Here is a 15,412-nt window from a genome sequence, read left to right on the forward strand (position 1 = left end):
TATATATATATATATATATATATATAGATAGATAGATAGATAGTAACTTTATTGATCCCGAGGGAAATTCAAGTTTCCAGCATCACAGTTCCATAGTGCAAAACATGTTAGTAAAAAGGCAGTAAAAAAGTTAGTAGTGCAAAGTACAAAGTACAAAAAAATATATATACCAATTAAAAAAGTGAATAAAGTGCAGAAGAGACTGTTAAAAATGAGTATAGTGCAGGGTAACTCCAGTAGCTTAGTCTATGAAAGTGCACTGTGTGCATTACAATCGATTATCAAAATAGTTGCGATTATTTTTATGTCAGTGAACGAATCAACTTTCACCAGAATTGCTTTTTTTTTTATTGAATAAAAAAATATACAGTAAGAACTTCCTGAAGTTTGGTGCCACTGCAAAGTTCTTTTATATGGGGGAAGTTCGATGTCTCCACAAAGACAATGGTATAACTCCGCAAAATAAAAAAAACAGTGTTTCACACATCTGTTTAAGTGTGTTTGTCCTCCTCTGTATATCTGCATGTGTTTTTAATAGTGTTTATGGTGTTACATGGAGTGGACGTTGTGGCGTCTCGCTGCTGTCCGACAGTAACATTCTCACTGGCACACAGAACCTGACCTAGAATTGCTACTTAGAATTCGGGCGAAACCATCTCTCCTGGAAACGGAGGGGGGGGTTGGGGGGGGGAGAGACGACAGGAAATCTTGACTGGGATGTAATGGAGTAGGACCACTGGAAAGCTCGGGCGAAAAAGGGGGGAGACATATTTTCTATTTTATAATGTACCCGTGATAATGTTGTGATTTGATTAAGTGCACGGTATGAATCCGTCGTTCGAGGGGAAATTAACATCCAGGTGAGTTGCTCCTTTATTTATTTTTTATAACAAATCCAGGTTGTGGAAAAGTGTCTGCTGCTATAACCACGGCTCTCTCGCCTCCTGGCAACGGGGCACACGCGGGTCCTCCTCCCGGGGACATCTCACTCCGGTATCCGTTCTTCTCTCTGCCTCTGTCCCCCTTGAAGGCTGGCTGTGCTATAGCTATAGCAAAAAAAAAACCCACCACGTCGTGTCTTGGCCCTGTGCAGACAGACAGACAGTGAGCTACCCCCCTTTTCAAACCAATATTTTTTTCCGGCGCATCCAAAGCGGATTATTCACGATGTTTTCAGCATGGTGGTGTAAAAAACCCCGCGGAGAGATATTGGTTTTTACCCCATTATACCGGAGGACCGCCCGTGCTTGGTGAAAAAATGAGTAAAGGATACAATGCAGCATGCATGTTCTGCATTCTTCGGGAGTAACCACACCGCTGGTATTGTATTTCCTTTATCACAAAAAAATGTGTTTGATATGATTTATAAACGCGTATGGAGATTATAGGCCTCCCCTCTGCTGATTGTGTCGACCAGCCCTCTCATCTACCGAACGGTTTAATTGTTACATTGTTGCTAGCAGAACTCGAGAATGGAACGTTCGCCTATAAGGAAGGCCTGGAATTGTTTTTATTAGCAGACAAAGCTTCTAAAATGACGTTCTGTGTGTGTGTTTTTTTTGTGGCCGACGTCGTTGTTCTCAGCCGCCGTCCAGTGCCTCCCTCTTCGGGGAAGACTTTGTTTGCGCTGGCCGACGCTCCATGAATGCAAGTGCTGCTGAAGTCCTCCCTTCCCCCCCCCCAACACCACCACCAGTTCTCTCTCTCTTTCTCTCTCTGGCGAAACAGGAACAACTTCTTTTAGGAAAAAGAAAAAAAAAAAAGTTCCTGGAGTTTTTCAAGCGCCATGGAATTACTTTGTCCGCCAAAGAGTTGTCCAGCAGTGAGGCGCTGAGATTTCAGGGGGTTGGGGGTGGGAAGAAGGAAGAAGTCTAGTCTCTGTAGTTAGTTGTTGTGTGTGCTTTATTTGCAGGAGTTCTGTAGTTTATATTTTTAAGGACGACTTCCTCGAGTGTATAGGCCCCGTTTGTGAGTAACTTGTGTGTGGCATTGTGTGCTGTGTGTTACCTTGGCAAGACCCAACAGAACAAAAACATGGCAGAAAAAGAAAGTGTTTTAGTTTTTACCATTCTTTTTTTTTTTTTTTACTTGTGAGTTGAAAAAAATCCACAGGTCCTATAGTGTGAAAATGTTTTGTAAAAGACATCTGATGGCATATGATAGTAAGTGTCCCTAAGTTATTTATTTTCCGGTTTATGTAACATTTTACCTTTTTAATGCTATCTTTTCTCCATCATAATCAAGAATCTGGCTATATGATAGGTATCATGATACAGGGTTAGGATTCTATATATTGCGATACTGTAAGCAAGATGATATATTGTGATTTAAAAAAAGAAAAAATCAAATTTTTAGGAAAACTGTCATATGATAGTATAGTGAAAAAATCCACAGGTCCTATAGTGTGAAAATGTTTTATAAAACACATCTGATGGCACTCATATCATAGTAAGTGTCCCTAAGTTATTTATTTTCCTGTTTAGGTAACATTTAACATTGCCTTTTAATGCTATCTTTTCTCCATCATAATTGTAAATAGGGGCTGTGTATTGACAAGAATCTGGCTGTATGATAAGGTATCGTGATACAAGGGTTACGATTCAATATATTGCGATACTGTAAGCAAGGCGATATATTGCGATTTTAAAAAAAAAAATCACATTTTAGGAAAACTGTCATAGTATAAAGAACTCATCGCCATATGCATAAAATTGGCGTAAAAAAAAGTTTGCTTTTTCATGCAGTCAGAACAATGCTTTCTCCATTTGCATTTATCACAGTCCCCTGTAACATCCAACACGATAGCACGACTTTTGAGAGGGCACATACACTGAGATGGAGCATTTCTTTGCAAATGAAATGAAGTATTCACTGAGTTAATCTTTTGCATATAAACTATTAATTAAAAATCGATACAGTGTTTGTTTTTGAGAATCGATACAGTATCACAAAACATATCGCAATGTTTTCTTACTCCCCTAATTGTAAATAGGAAATCTCAGTGGCTTTTGTTGCAGTTTGCCTTAGTGCTTTAACTGATGCTGTTATCCCCCTTAGGTGGGGGTTCAGTGTCTGGTCCAAGGACCGTTTTGAAGCATACCTGCCAGTTGCTGAGATTGAACTGCAGACCTTCCTGTTACGGGACTCTGGTCTCTTCAATTGCTAGGCAACACTGCTGTCTGCCACGGACGTGTATCTGTTGCATAGTCTTCAGGCTGTTTCCTATTTATCTTTTCTTCTACCTGATTTTCTTTGCATTGTTGAAGTGTCACCTTTTCACTCCAGATATTTGGAAGAAGGGGGAAGTCCTCTCGGATGCAAGGAAAGCTCTTGGTAGAGTATCATACTCTGTTTTGTAGTCCCTTATGTGTTCACCGGTCGATAACTGAAGTATAAATGAGTGTCGGGGTTAAAAAGGCGAGTGTACACTGTTACTGTAGCCCCTAATGACCTAAGCTCTGCGCTGGCTATGTGTTTGTTACATGTTGGTCTTGTCAACACGAACGACTGAGTGCTTTTCCTTGCCATTTGCTTGTTTGTGCTTCACCCGATGAGCAAAGTTGTCTCCCTCTGTTCCAGGTGTGAATGACTTGTGGCTGTAAGGTGTCGTGAGCAGGCCAGGTTCTCCTGCAACAGCCTCCGTGGCTGACTGGGAGGAGTCGAGTGGAGAGCAGACATCAGTGCCCAGGGGACCTGAGGCCTGGTTCTCCATATGAGGCCCTGCTGAAAGGGCAGGGGGGCTTCTGAGGTAACCCAGCTCAACTCTTGCTCTCTCTCTTTTTTCACACTTTATCACAGAGTTTCTTTCATACGTACACATCTCCCCTGTTCTCTAAAGCGTACACCCATGACAGACTGCACTTAAATAAATGCTGTTCTCTTCCTATTTCTTCAATGCTTTAGTTCTCAGAACTGTAGAATTTCCAAGAAGCAAGTACCATAAAACATGACAGGAACATATCCAAAATCACTCCCTATTTACTACATGGTGCAGAATATTTACTGTGAACCAATTTACTTGAGTGTCCAACAAGGGCTGAACAATTTAGAAAAAATTGCGATATTTTGACTGACATTGCAATTGTGATATGATTTGCGATAGTAGAGGGAATGATACGTTTTTACATCATTATTCTCATTTTCATTGCAAAACATATTAAAATGATTGATGGTGTGATTTTTGCGGGGATCTGAACCAAACAAAGATTAATTTCTTAAGCCTGTAGAATATGATGTGTAGGCCAGGACATCTCGGCAGCACGACAATATTTAATTTAAAATGTTCAAAAAATATTGCGCCTTCTGCGATTATGAAAATTGCTGTTGGCTATATTGTGATTTCGATAAAATTTCTATTAATTTTGCAGCCCTATGTCCAACTTCTAAATGGGAAATTTCTGCACTAAATTGTCCCCTAAAAATCCCCACAATGGAATTAAAAAAAGCAATACTAACTACCAACAATCAGTACATTAATGCAAAATGACATTGACTACTTTTACATGCACAAAATATTCTGTTTTTTCCCCCTTATTCTGAAAAGGACAATACTCCAAATAAGCTGTTTATATGGCTAATGAATATCCCACTAAAATTTCCCTTTACATGCAGCTGTGCATACTCCGATTAGACTTGTTCGACTGTGCGAAAACAGCCTCCCTCTTTCATTTCTTCAACCACCTTCTTGAAAAGGTTGCAATATTTGCGCATATACAAAAACCTGTTGATATCCACCAGTCTTTCAAGATGTTTAAAAGTAGGTGTGTTTCTCCTTATGGCCAGAACTGTGGGCTTTTCTTTTGGGCATGTATCTCTGCAAACTGTCTGCTAGTTGTTTTTTGTACAACGCACAGAGCTGGGCGTAAACAGGCGTGGGGCTGTGTGTGATGTAAAAATTCCAATTGAGACGCATATTCCGAATGCACTGTATACATGTCCAAAGAATGCTCCTAAAACCTGAATAATATCGGCATATCCCACGTCTTAATCTGGGAAATACTCCATTCAGAATAAGGCCTAATTGAGAATATCCAAAAAGAATATGCTGTTTACATGACCCGTATCAAATTCAGAATATATAGTGTGCTTATAAACGTAGTCAATGATTAATTTTTGTCTAAAATCTCAATTTACCAGGTCACCATAGAGTAAACTACTGAGTTTCTATCATATAGGAGTAGTGAATGATTGAATATGGTAGTGATTTTGGACACAGCCATGGTGTGGCAGAAAAGCAAGTATTTGTTTCCACCATATGTATGGATTGGTAAAGCAAAATTGTTGTTTCTGTTTTTAAAACAACAATTACGAAGCGTGGCAGCAAATACGTCTTTCTTGCACTCAAAGACTTACTGGTGCCATAACTTGATAGCTTAACACTGCTCTGATGCAACAGTAACAAGCCTCTTCCTAACATCAGTCGCTATCTCGTTGACATTTATCTATGGATGTGCCTACATTGATGGCCGCAGTTTGATGAGAGAGGCCTTGAGTTGTAGAGCGGTTACCCCTGCACAACCACTCTTGATGCTCAGGGAAGCGGCTTGAGGAAAAAGGACCTCACTGCTTTGGACTATCAGTGCGATGTTTTGTCTTACACTCACATCTGCACATGCTGAGGACACAACACGGTCAGGGCGCTCTTCCTGAGAACGCGGTCCACTCTGTTTATTTATCTGCTATCTAATCCGAAGCGTGTTAACCAAAAACCACAGTGAGGTGGAGGACGCAGGGAAATGGATATTGATGTAAAGCAGCAAAGGATTTATTTTTCTCCTCTGTGTATTGGCCTCTCATGTTTCCGTGCATTTGTTTGCTTCATGGGTTTTCTAATTAAAACTCGCAGGGCTTGTGTTGTGTATGACATGGAGGCATTTGTTGGAGAGGCGGTTTGTCTTGTCGCCTGTGTAGTGGGTGGCAGGAGGCTCCCCTCCCCGTTCATACAGTAGACTGTGTCCGTTTTTTTATCGCTTGAAATGTTTATTTTCTCTCTGTTGCCTCATTAGGATCTCTTTTTTTTGTACCGGTTTGTTCTTAAACTAAGGAGTATTTACATTTAGCATCAACTTTCCATTTACCTGTTGTTCTGAGTAAAACGTCCATTCACATTTAATTAAGGAATTTAGTTAATCAGCTGAATGTCGACTACAATAGTCATTGTAATTATGTAGTATTCCCCAGGGAGCAGGAAAAATACTATTTGGTTTGTAACCATCGTAGCTCTGCAAGTTTACATTGAACTTGTTTGGAAGTTTAGAGTGATGTTTTTGGAAATTGAAACGCCTCAACATTACTGAACATAAAATCGTCGTGTACAATTATGTACAGTCTACTTTAGGGCTGCCCCCTTATAGTCGATTAGTCGACTAATCATTCATTTTGTTCTTAGTTGACTAAGATTTCTTTAGTCAATTAGTCATTTTTAAATGTTTTTTTTCATGCTGAATGACTTATTTCTAAGAAACTTATGAGCACATCTCTGGTAAACACAAGATTTAAAGTCGTGCTTTTGTGTGATTCTTTGTGAAGAAACTCAGTTTTGCAGATCTGTCGATAAAATCGACTAATCAATTAGTTGACAAAATCGAGTGTTGGTCGAATAAGAATTTCTTTGGCAGAAGACAGCCGTAGTCTACATTGACATTGCCAGCAGAAGATGGAAATATGCTAGTATAATACACAAAATGTGCATTTTTTTCTCCAGTTCCAAGAAAGTATGGCCTGACAGAAGACACTTTTTCATTCCTCAGTTTGTAGAAGATGGTTAAAAACTTACTAGATTTAACTTCACGTTCGAGGACATAATATGAGCCCTGAAGTTGATGGCAGATGAGGCTTAAAATAAATATTTGATTTGTGTCGATGATTTATCGTTTGCTGCAAATATTTTCCATTTTCCCCTCCAGTAGTCAGAACAGGCGGTTGTCACGTCTTCCTTGTCGAGTCCAAATAAGCAGTGATCTGATGCATTGAATCGGTATCTGTGACTTTTATTAAATGAACCGGGTATTGGCCAGATTTGACCAAGCCATGTTAAATACATGGCCAATTGTTTACACACAGTTTTATAAAGCTTCTAAACACAATATAATTACAATCATTTAATCAGTTCCACTCAGTGGCAGGTTACACAGATTTTTTGTTGAGAAAAAAAAAAGAGCAAACTGGTATTCGATTGTCTCAGCCAATATGCTGAGTTTAGGTATCAGAATTAGTATTTAGAGAGAGAAAACGTGAATCGTGTATCCCTAAAACTAATAATAATTGTATAGCACTTGTGAAAGACCAAGCTACAAATAACAGAAGCAAGATAGGACCTATAACAATAAAATGTAAAACAAGATAAAATGGGAGACAATACAGTAAAGATTTGATCACAATTTAGAAAGAATACGCAGCGATGGATGTATATTATGGTGGTATTAAACCAACACAAAAAAATCTGAGTGTTCAATAAATAAGGCCCTGTTGTTTTAGGAGCACGGGGGGCAGTTATTCAAAACCAAAACTAGTGTTAAATGCTTCAGAATAGATCACATGGCAGAAATATCTATTACTTAATTTATAGCCATTCATGCCACGCAGCGGTTTTCCAGCGAGTAGAAGAATAAGTGCACCGGTTGTTTTTCTTTATTTATTCATTTGTTCAAATTCTACGCTGACCAATATAGAGCAAGTCATCACTTAGAAATGTTATAAAGATAAATTATAATAATAAAGGAAATTGGCTACACAAGGCCGGAGGACGTCATTTTAAAACAAATCTTTTAGTACTCTGAGGACCAGCTTCTAGTAGTAAGTCTTTACAGCTTAGTGTGCTTTTCCCAAACAGTTGCAGCTATAAATATGAATCTGTTTTGTACTACTCGCTGCATTTCATATCTTTTTAGTTTTAGTAGGTGAGGTCTCAGTCTGTGTGGATGCGTGGTGGGATTGTTGCCCATACCGGATCCTCAGGGACGTGTCTGGCTGAGTCAGATTGTACCTATAATAATTCTGCTTTCATGTTTCTCAGCTGTGATTGACAGCTACTGCTCAGACATGCTGCTCCTCCTGCCCCGAGGGGAGGGGTCTTCTCAAACAGTGCTGCTCTCAAGTGGAACCTGGGGGCCACGTTGACCCTCAGTCACCCCAACTATATATGCTAAAAGCTGCCAGCCAGACTGAGGTTCTCTCCATGCAGCTAGCAGATTGACTTTCACTAGTTAGCCTGGTTTAATGTAGCACCATGACACAATGATAACCAGCAGAAAATTAGAGAGCTAACTGCAATCAGGCTGTAGTGTTTAAGTTGACATTTTTGGCCACTACACCTCCTGGGATTTTCTTTCTAAATAAATTTTTGTCCATGTGCTCTCCAGCAGGAAGAAAATAAGATTCCTGATTTTCTGCCAAATGTTAATTTACCATAAAAGTTGGTGCATGTGACAAAATTCAAAGAGCTTGGTTTTAATTTGAAATCAGTTTACTAATGAGCCAGTGATAAGCATCCATAAACTGTGTCAAATCTTCATTATCAAGTGTTCACGAAACTACACCGTCTGTGTAAATGAGAGGAAGCTTCTCGTATGTTCAATCTTTTATGTTCTTTGTTTGAGCTGCTCAGGAGTGATGCTGCGTATATGTCTGTGCTTTGCAGAAAGTCTTTGTTAGGTGCCGTGCACATGCCGTGTTTTTGCGCCCTCAAATCCATTGTTTTGTCGATGAAGATCGCGCTCAAAAGTGAGAGCGACGGCTGCGCCACAAGATAAAAATAGTTAAACTTCTGGACCGCTGCAACGTCATGTGACGAGGAACAACCAGTCACAGCCGGCATATATCTTTTTCTTTCTTCCGTAAATATCAATCTACAGTAAATACGAAGGAGAAGTTAATCATTTTAGTGCAGGGCTACCCAGAGCGTAAGATCTGTCCCATTGACTTGCTTCAACCTTTCCGTCCGAGGACGTCACAACATCTTTGAAAGGTCGGCCAACTTGACAGAGAAATCAAGCAGTAAAGCTAGTGAGGCAGATTGACAGTGTTGGAAATCCATTTATCCTTATTTTGACTTTGTTTGGTTTAGTCAGTGAGGCTTCCTGCTAAATTATCGCAACTTCATCACCATCGTCACCGCAGTGCGAGGTTTTGGTTGCTTAGTAACGGCAGGCGCGACAGGAACGCAACCTCCCAAGCACCTTGGATAAAAGGATGAAAGCGGCATGGCTGGAGTTTTCCACACGTTCTTAGATGCAACATGTGAGAAAATAAACAAAGCTTTACAGACTATACAGTAGTGGTTTGTTAACAAACGAAACCACAAACAGTGTATTGGTTAATATTGGATGTTATTTAGATATAACCACCAGCGATTCTGCCTTTGTAGCCATTTTGCCGCCAGTTTGTTGACACCTCTGTAGTTCTTTTTGCTAAGAGAACTACACAACTGTACGAAGCTGACGCAAACGTTTTTTTTCCCCACTCAGCTGCTTGTATTTAAGGTCTGATCAGTACGACGTGAACAAGCCACAAATTACATGTAGTAGTATTTTTCATAATATCAGTTCATCACTACAGGTGGAAGTCAGCAGCGACCTCTCAATAAAAATATGATATCGATCCCTGAGGTACTAATGCTAACATGAGTGTTACAATTCTGTAATGTGTTTTGATAGGATTTTTGGTGTTTCCTGATTGTTGTTCTCTTTAAATATTGGATTATGTGGAGCAGATAATTGGAGGTAGTGTGTTGACAAAGTTACTGGGATGTGTCTGGAGTCTGTTGGGCAGGAAAATAAACCGATTCCCTCCTTCCTGCTTCTACAGTGTTTAGTTCTGGATGGAGTCGAGCTGGATGCACCGGCATATTGGTTGTTTTACTACCGCAGTTTATTCTGTTTACAAAAACAACTGTAGTCTTATCATGATTTACCTCATATTTTCTTTTAAATCGTGACTTCCAAAATAGTGCCGCACCTTAGATTTGAAGAACTCTCAAATCACATCTTCATCCTCCATGTTTGTTCTTTGCTCACTGTGTAGTAATTTGAGCCATCTGCTTATGCTCATAAACAAAGGAAGTGTATTTTTTCTTTTGCCTCTCAATCTGTTTCACCCACCTTCAACGTAATGAAAAAACAATCATATGTCAAACATACAGAGCAAAAAATTTGATTCTAGAGTCGTAATAGCTGGGTGGACATGTCTTGTTGCAGAGCATTCATAGTTTCAGAGGCACGCAAGCTCAGACCCATGGGAACACCAGATGCCATAAACAGTTTTCAGTGCATCTCAGACATTATTAGGACAGCTAAGTACTGCTGCATGTGCAGTAGTATGTGCACGTATATTGCTTTGTGCCTGTATATCTAATTGGGCAGGTCTTAGCCAGTGTGTTTAAAATTCCTTGGGAATGACACACAAGTGTAAACTGGGGTAATTCAGGGACACGATCCGGCTCATATTCTCTCTGGAGTGCTAATTTTGTTGTACGATAGGAGAGGAGACGGCGCATGTATACTCTGTGTGTTTGTGATGCTGTGCTTGATTGATGTCATGCCAGGTCAGTGGAGATGCCTGAACTGTGTCACATGGTCTGACAGGTTGAGACGTCACTTTGTTTCTGTTGCGTAGTGATTTGTAATGTACAAAAAAGAATCTATGGAAAAAATATTTTGGGCTGCACAGCTTAAAATTTCATTCCTTTCCTGCCTAATGTTCTTAATGCTATAAATGGAGTTTTTTTTTTCACTGCGTGGGTCGTATTGACGGCTGCTTCTAATGTGGGTATTTGATGTTTCTGTGCTGTTTGTTGTGAGGTTCAGCATCAAGCAGGGCTGCCCCCTCTTAGACTACATCCACACTAATACGTCTTTGTTTTAAAATGGAAACGATTTCCATACACGTGAGCGTTTTAGAAATAATCTTCGTCCATGCTAACCTGTTCGGAAAACGCACATCACATGGCCATTCTGTGGTTGGTTGCTTAGTTACAGGAAATACAACGGAGTAGCCTATTGTACTTCCTACAATAAAAGATATTGTTTGATACTAAAGCGCTTCCTCAATCTTTCCCACACACACACTGAAACAGAGACGAATTTAGTGGAAAACAAACCAGCTTTATTTTTCAAACGTAGTTACAGGCTGCTACTGTTGCTACTTCCTAACGTAGGTCTTGCTCTATCCCTCTCACACACATCAAATTGACTTTAAAAGTGAACAATAACAAATCAAAGTTTTACTACATTATGGGTCAAGAGATTTTGTCAACACACGTCTCACTCGTTTCCCTTCGGTTTCGTTGTTGTCTGTCCTCACACTTTTAGCTCTGCCGGCTGGCTGGAAGTCTCTGTCGTACTGGAGAGCAGCGTTTTTTGCTTTGTTCGTTTACAGTTTCTTTGTGAACTTCACAATAGTTGTGCAGGACAAAATAAGCATATATAACAAAATGAAAATCTTCCGTTTTATGTCCATCTATGTCCTCAAAGCCGCGAACCGTGCCTTCACACGTCCGTTTCGTAGGGCTGATAACGCTGTTGGACATGCCTCTCACAAATTGCTTCCCTCCTGTGTATGCAGGCAGTAGCAGGCATTATGAAATGCAGAATTTAACTACAGAACTGCTGCTGGCATAGACAGCAATGTCAACAATGGCTGTAATTCGGTATTCATGTTGAATTAAACACTGGTAGTCGCTGATGTTTTTTTCCGGAAAAGTGTCACGTGATCAGGGAAGGACTTGTCGGGACTTAAACGACCCAATCAAGAAGTTGATGTGGGTGTCTGCGCCATCGTTTTCAAAGGTCTCCGTTTCTGCCCTTCCAGACTATAACGTAATCCCGAAGTTAACTAAAACGGGGTCAGCAGCGTTTTCAAACGTCTCCGTTTTAGGGGCTCAAAAATGCCGGAGTAGTGAGGACGCGAGGCATAAACGTATTTTTATGTTATGCGTTTTAAAACTGAAATGTATTTGTGTGGATGCAGCCAGTCGATTAGTCAACTAATCTGTCATTTTGGTCTTAGTCTACTAAGATTCCTTTAGTCGATGAGTCGTTTTTTATGCTTTTTTCATGATGAAAGACTTAGATCTAAGAAACTTATGAACACATCTCTGGTAAACACAAGATTTAAAGTGGCCCTTTCATGTGATTCTTTGTGGAGAAACTCAGTTTTACAGATCTGTCGATTAAATCAACTAATGGATTAGTCATCAAAATCGTTTGTTTGTGTTAGTTGACTAAGAATTTCTTTGGTCGAGGACAGCCCTAATATCAAGACATTGATGGTGTGCAAAAAGAGCCTTTTGACCAGCAGGCGAGGAGCGCAAGCCTCCTTTACACTTTTCCTCAATGGTCTGCTCGGCCTCTGAAGGGCCTGGCCGTTGGGATTTCCCACAATGCTTTTAGCCACAGGGAGACGTCCTCCCAGCATGAACAAGGGAGGAATGTGGTCCGAGTGTGGGAGCGACCGTCAGGATGGAGGGAGGGAGTCACGGACCAGAGAGCATGGTCAAGGGAAGGGAGGAAAGAAGGGGTCTGCACAGAGGGCAGCAGAGTTTCTCTTAAGCAAATGGCTTTTAATTTTAGCCACAAATCAGAGAAAGGAAGTCTCATTCTACTAGAGGTCTTCATGTGTTTAAAGAAGGATCCAATCCGAAAAGATTCAGACTTGAGCTAGACCTGAAGATGATTAGGACCATATCCAAAATGCAGTTGACCCAAAAACACACACATCTTGCTGCACCAGTTAATTGGTGGTGCATGATGGACCAACAAGCAGCTGTAGCATAAATCAGTTGTCTCTCGCATCAAAAACAAATTTTCTTCTGCAGTTTGACACACCACATAATCAGAGCTTATTGCAAATTTGCTAGGACCCATTCATGTATTTGACTTATTGATTCATGGACTCAAGACAGACCCAATTCAACTTAACATAATCTGAACCTGGCCCAACTTGGGTCCAGGGTCGGGTCTCACTTATTAGACTCTGCTTACAGGCAGAAAACCCTCGTGCTTCACAGTAGGACAGTGAAGCCAGATAGACAGTGTCTATCTAGTTGTATCTACTGCGGCCATGGCATGCTATGCTATACATTTGCAACCCATTGAAGTGCGACCAGTTTGTGTGTGCAAATTTGTAATGTTCAGCAAAAGAGAGCATGGTTTTATGTGCCTTATTAAAGAAGAAATCCATGCTGCACATTGCGTAGGTGTTTGTCTTCACAGGTCAGCTTCAGCTCTGCTCATGATTTTTCATTTTGGCTTTCATTGCTCGCACATCCGCTTCTAGTTGAGGAGAGAATTCAAAGTAATTTTCCAGTCAATTGTCTGAAATTGACCTTTTATTAAGTGTATTTTATGTTGACGCTTTTGCACAGACCAAAAGTTTCAGTGTACGCTTTACTGTTTGGTTTTTAAGTGTAATAAAATCCAAGGTAAATGCGGTGTTTACCTTGTACTTTTTAACCATTACATTTTTGGCAACAATAATCGTACTGTAAGCATTTGATGCAGACGTGCCCGTAATTTGCACCCACACTTGTTTTGTTAGAGAAATAATGGCACATTGTTGCCATGCAGTTACCCAGTGTCTTTTGTCTCGTATTGAGTAGAAAGGTGAGTGTGTGTGTGTGTGTGTGTGTGTGTGTGTGTGTGTGTAAGCAAGACACACCCACTTAGCCAGAGATCCAGAGACGCAGGGCAGATGGACAGAGATGGAAGTGCAGGGTGAAGTGTGTGTGAGACGGAGATCAGAGCAGGCTGGAGTGCTGAGTGCCAGTCCTGCTGCTGGAGCTGGCCGCCACACATGGCACCGTGCCCAGGCTACGCCAACAGATGTGTCACTAGTGAGTCAGCTGTGTGTGTGTGTGTCTCAGACACAGACACCCACCCACACACTCTGTGAAGAGAGCGACTTGTGTAATCACCCCCCCCCCCCCTCCTCCTACGGGTAAATCTGTATCCCACCCCTTTCCCATCCTCCTGCTTTCATTGCCACTTCCATCATTGTGATGGACACAGCGAGGCTTCTGTCACCACGATATGATATGACAAAATGTGACATTACACACATGTCGCCTCCCTGGGGATGGAGGGGCATCGTCTGCGGACCAGAGGACAGGATGAACGGAGGATGGGGGAGTGAGAGTTGTTGTACAAACGCAGGACAGACAGACCAGCGGAGAGACAGCTGGTACTGTGGGTGACGGAGTGAGAGAGGGGGAAAGACTAAAACACTCACAGTAGAGATAACCTGGGTGGAGACGGATGGAGATATGTAGCTATTGTACTTTAGGAACAGTCAATGTTTGGAGAATGCGGAAATGTTCATTGTAATTATTTCTGCGGCCTGGAGCTCGGTCGTACTTGTGTGAGTGCTGTTCATGTGTGAGGGCCCTTGTTCCTGTCATGGTAGATGCAGTTATGTCAAATGTTACATCTGTGGCGTCACAGCTCTATCTTTAGTGACACTTAGCATTCCTATCATTCTGTAAGTACCAAGCGTGAGTCATGGCTGCTATCTGCAGGGTGTGGCATGTTAGGATAGTGTTCTCAGGGAGCCACCTCAACAGATGAGCACGCAGGTGTTTCCTCTGCCACGGTACGGTGGGATTTACCAACAGATCTTTGCTTGGAGGGCAGCAGAAGTCTGCCTTTTTTTTCTTTGTTAATGTAGAGTTAATGCAGTTTGTTCTGTCTGCAGTTAGTAACTGCTTCACTAGCAGCCAGACAGGTATGTGTGGGAACGAGTTGTAGTAAGGAAACTGGTTATGTACAAGGTAAAAATGAGCTTTTTACTGGACTTAAGACCACAGAATAAATACGGGATTGATATCGTCTAGGGGTGTCACAATTCCCCAAATCCACGATTCGATTTGAATTTCGATTTTAAGGTCACGATTCGATTTGATTTTCCATTTAACCATGCCATTATTAGACTATGGAGTCTTGATTCATAAAGATCATCAGATCATTGGTTTTATGCCCCGACAACTGTTAATTACTCTTTCAAATTCTTCTTTAAAAAGAGAGCTGAACTCCCTTTTTATTTAGAAAGTGTTCCAAAGTGCAAATGTAAATGTTGTTAGTGTTTGTAATGTAATGCGTCTGGCTATTGCATTTCTTGAGTACAGCGGTGTTATTCTTTCGGTTACACGCGAGCAGGCGGCGGCGGAGAAAAAAATAAATAATCGACGATTCTGCATTTGATTTTGATGGTCGAGATCCGGATCAAATTTCGATTGATTTCCGATTTAGAATTGAAATCGCGACACCCCTAATATCCTCATATTATCCTTTCAGTGTGTTTTTAGCAAAACATTACTAATGAAATCGTTTTAGAATTTAAAGTTTTAGGTTTAATGGTAAATAAGTTAGCTGTAGCAACTTAAGAATAAAGAAGTAGCACATTTATTTTCATACAAATGAAA

At 40.8% G+C, this 15,412-nt stretch overlaps 1 protein-coding gene across 5 annotated transcripts in view; it reads left to right on the top strand.

The window, feature by feature from the left end:
* Window positions 1-316: 316 nt before the first annotated feature.
* The window catches only part of bcl9 (BCL9 transcription coactivator), a 32,740-nt gene continuing 17,644 nt past the window's right edge, over window positions 317-15,412 (top strand). For 2 of the 5 annotated variants that reach the window (XM_037789117.1, XM_037789114.1), the window contains exons 1-2: window positions 317-860; window positions 3,580-3,748. The gene's annotated coding sequence lies outside the window, so the exon portion shown is untranslated. The other 3 variants (XM_037789113.1, XM_037789115.1, XM_037789116.1) reach the window with 3 other exon arrangements.

Source organism: Sebastes umbrosus, chromosome 13 (genome assembly GCF_015220745.1).
Source record: "Sebastes umbrosus isolate fSebUmb1 chromosome 13, fSebUmb1.pri, whole genome shotgun sequence".
NCBI lineage: Eukaryota > Metazoa > Chordata > Actinopteri > Perciformes > Sebastidae > Sebastes > Sebastes umbrosus.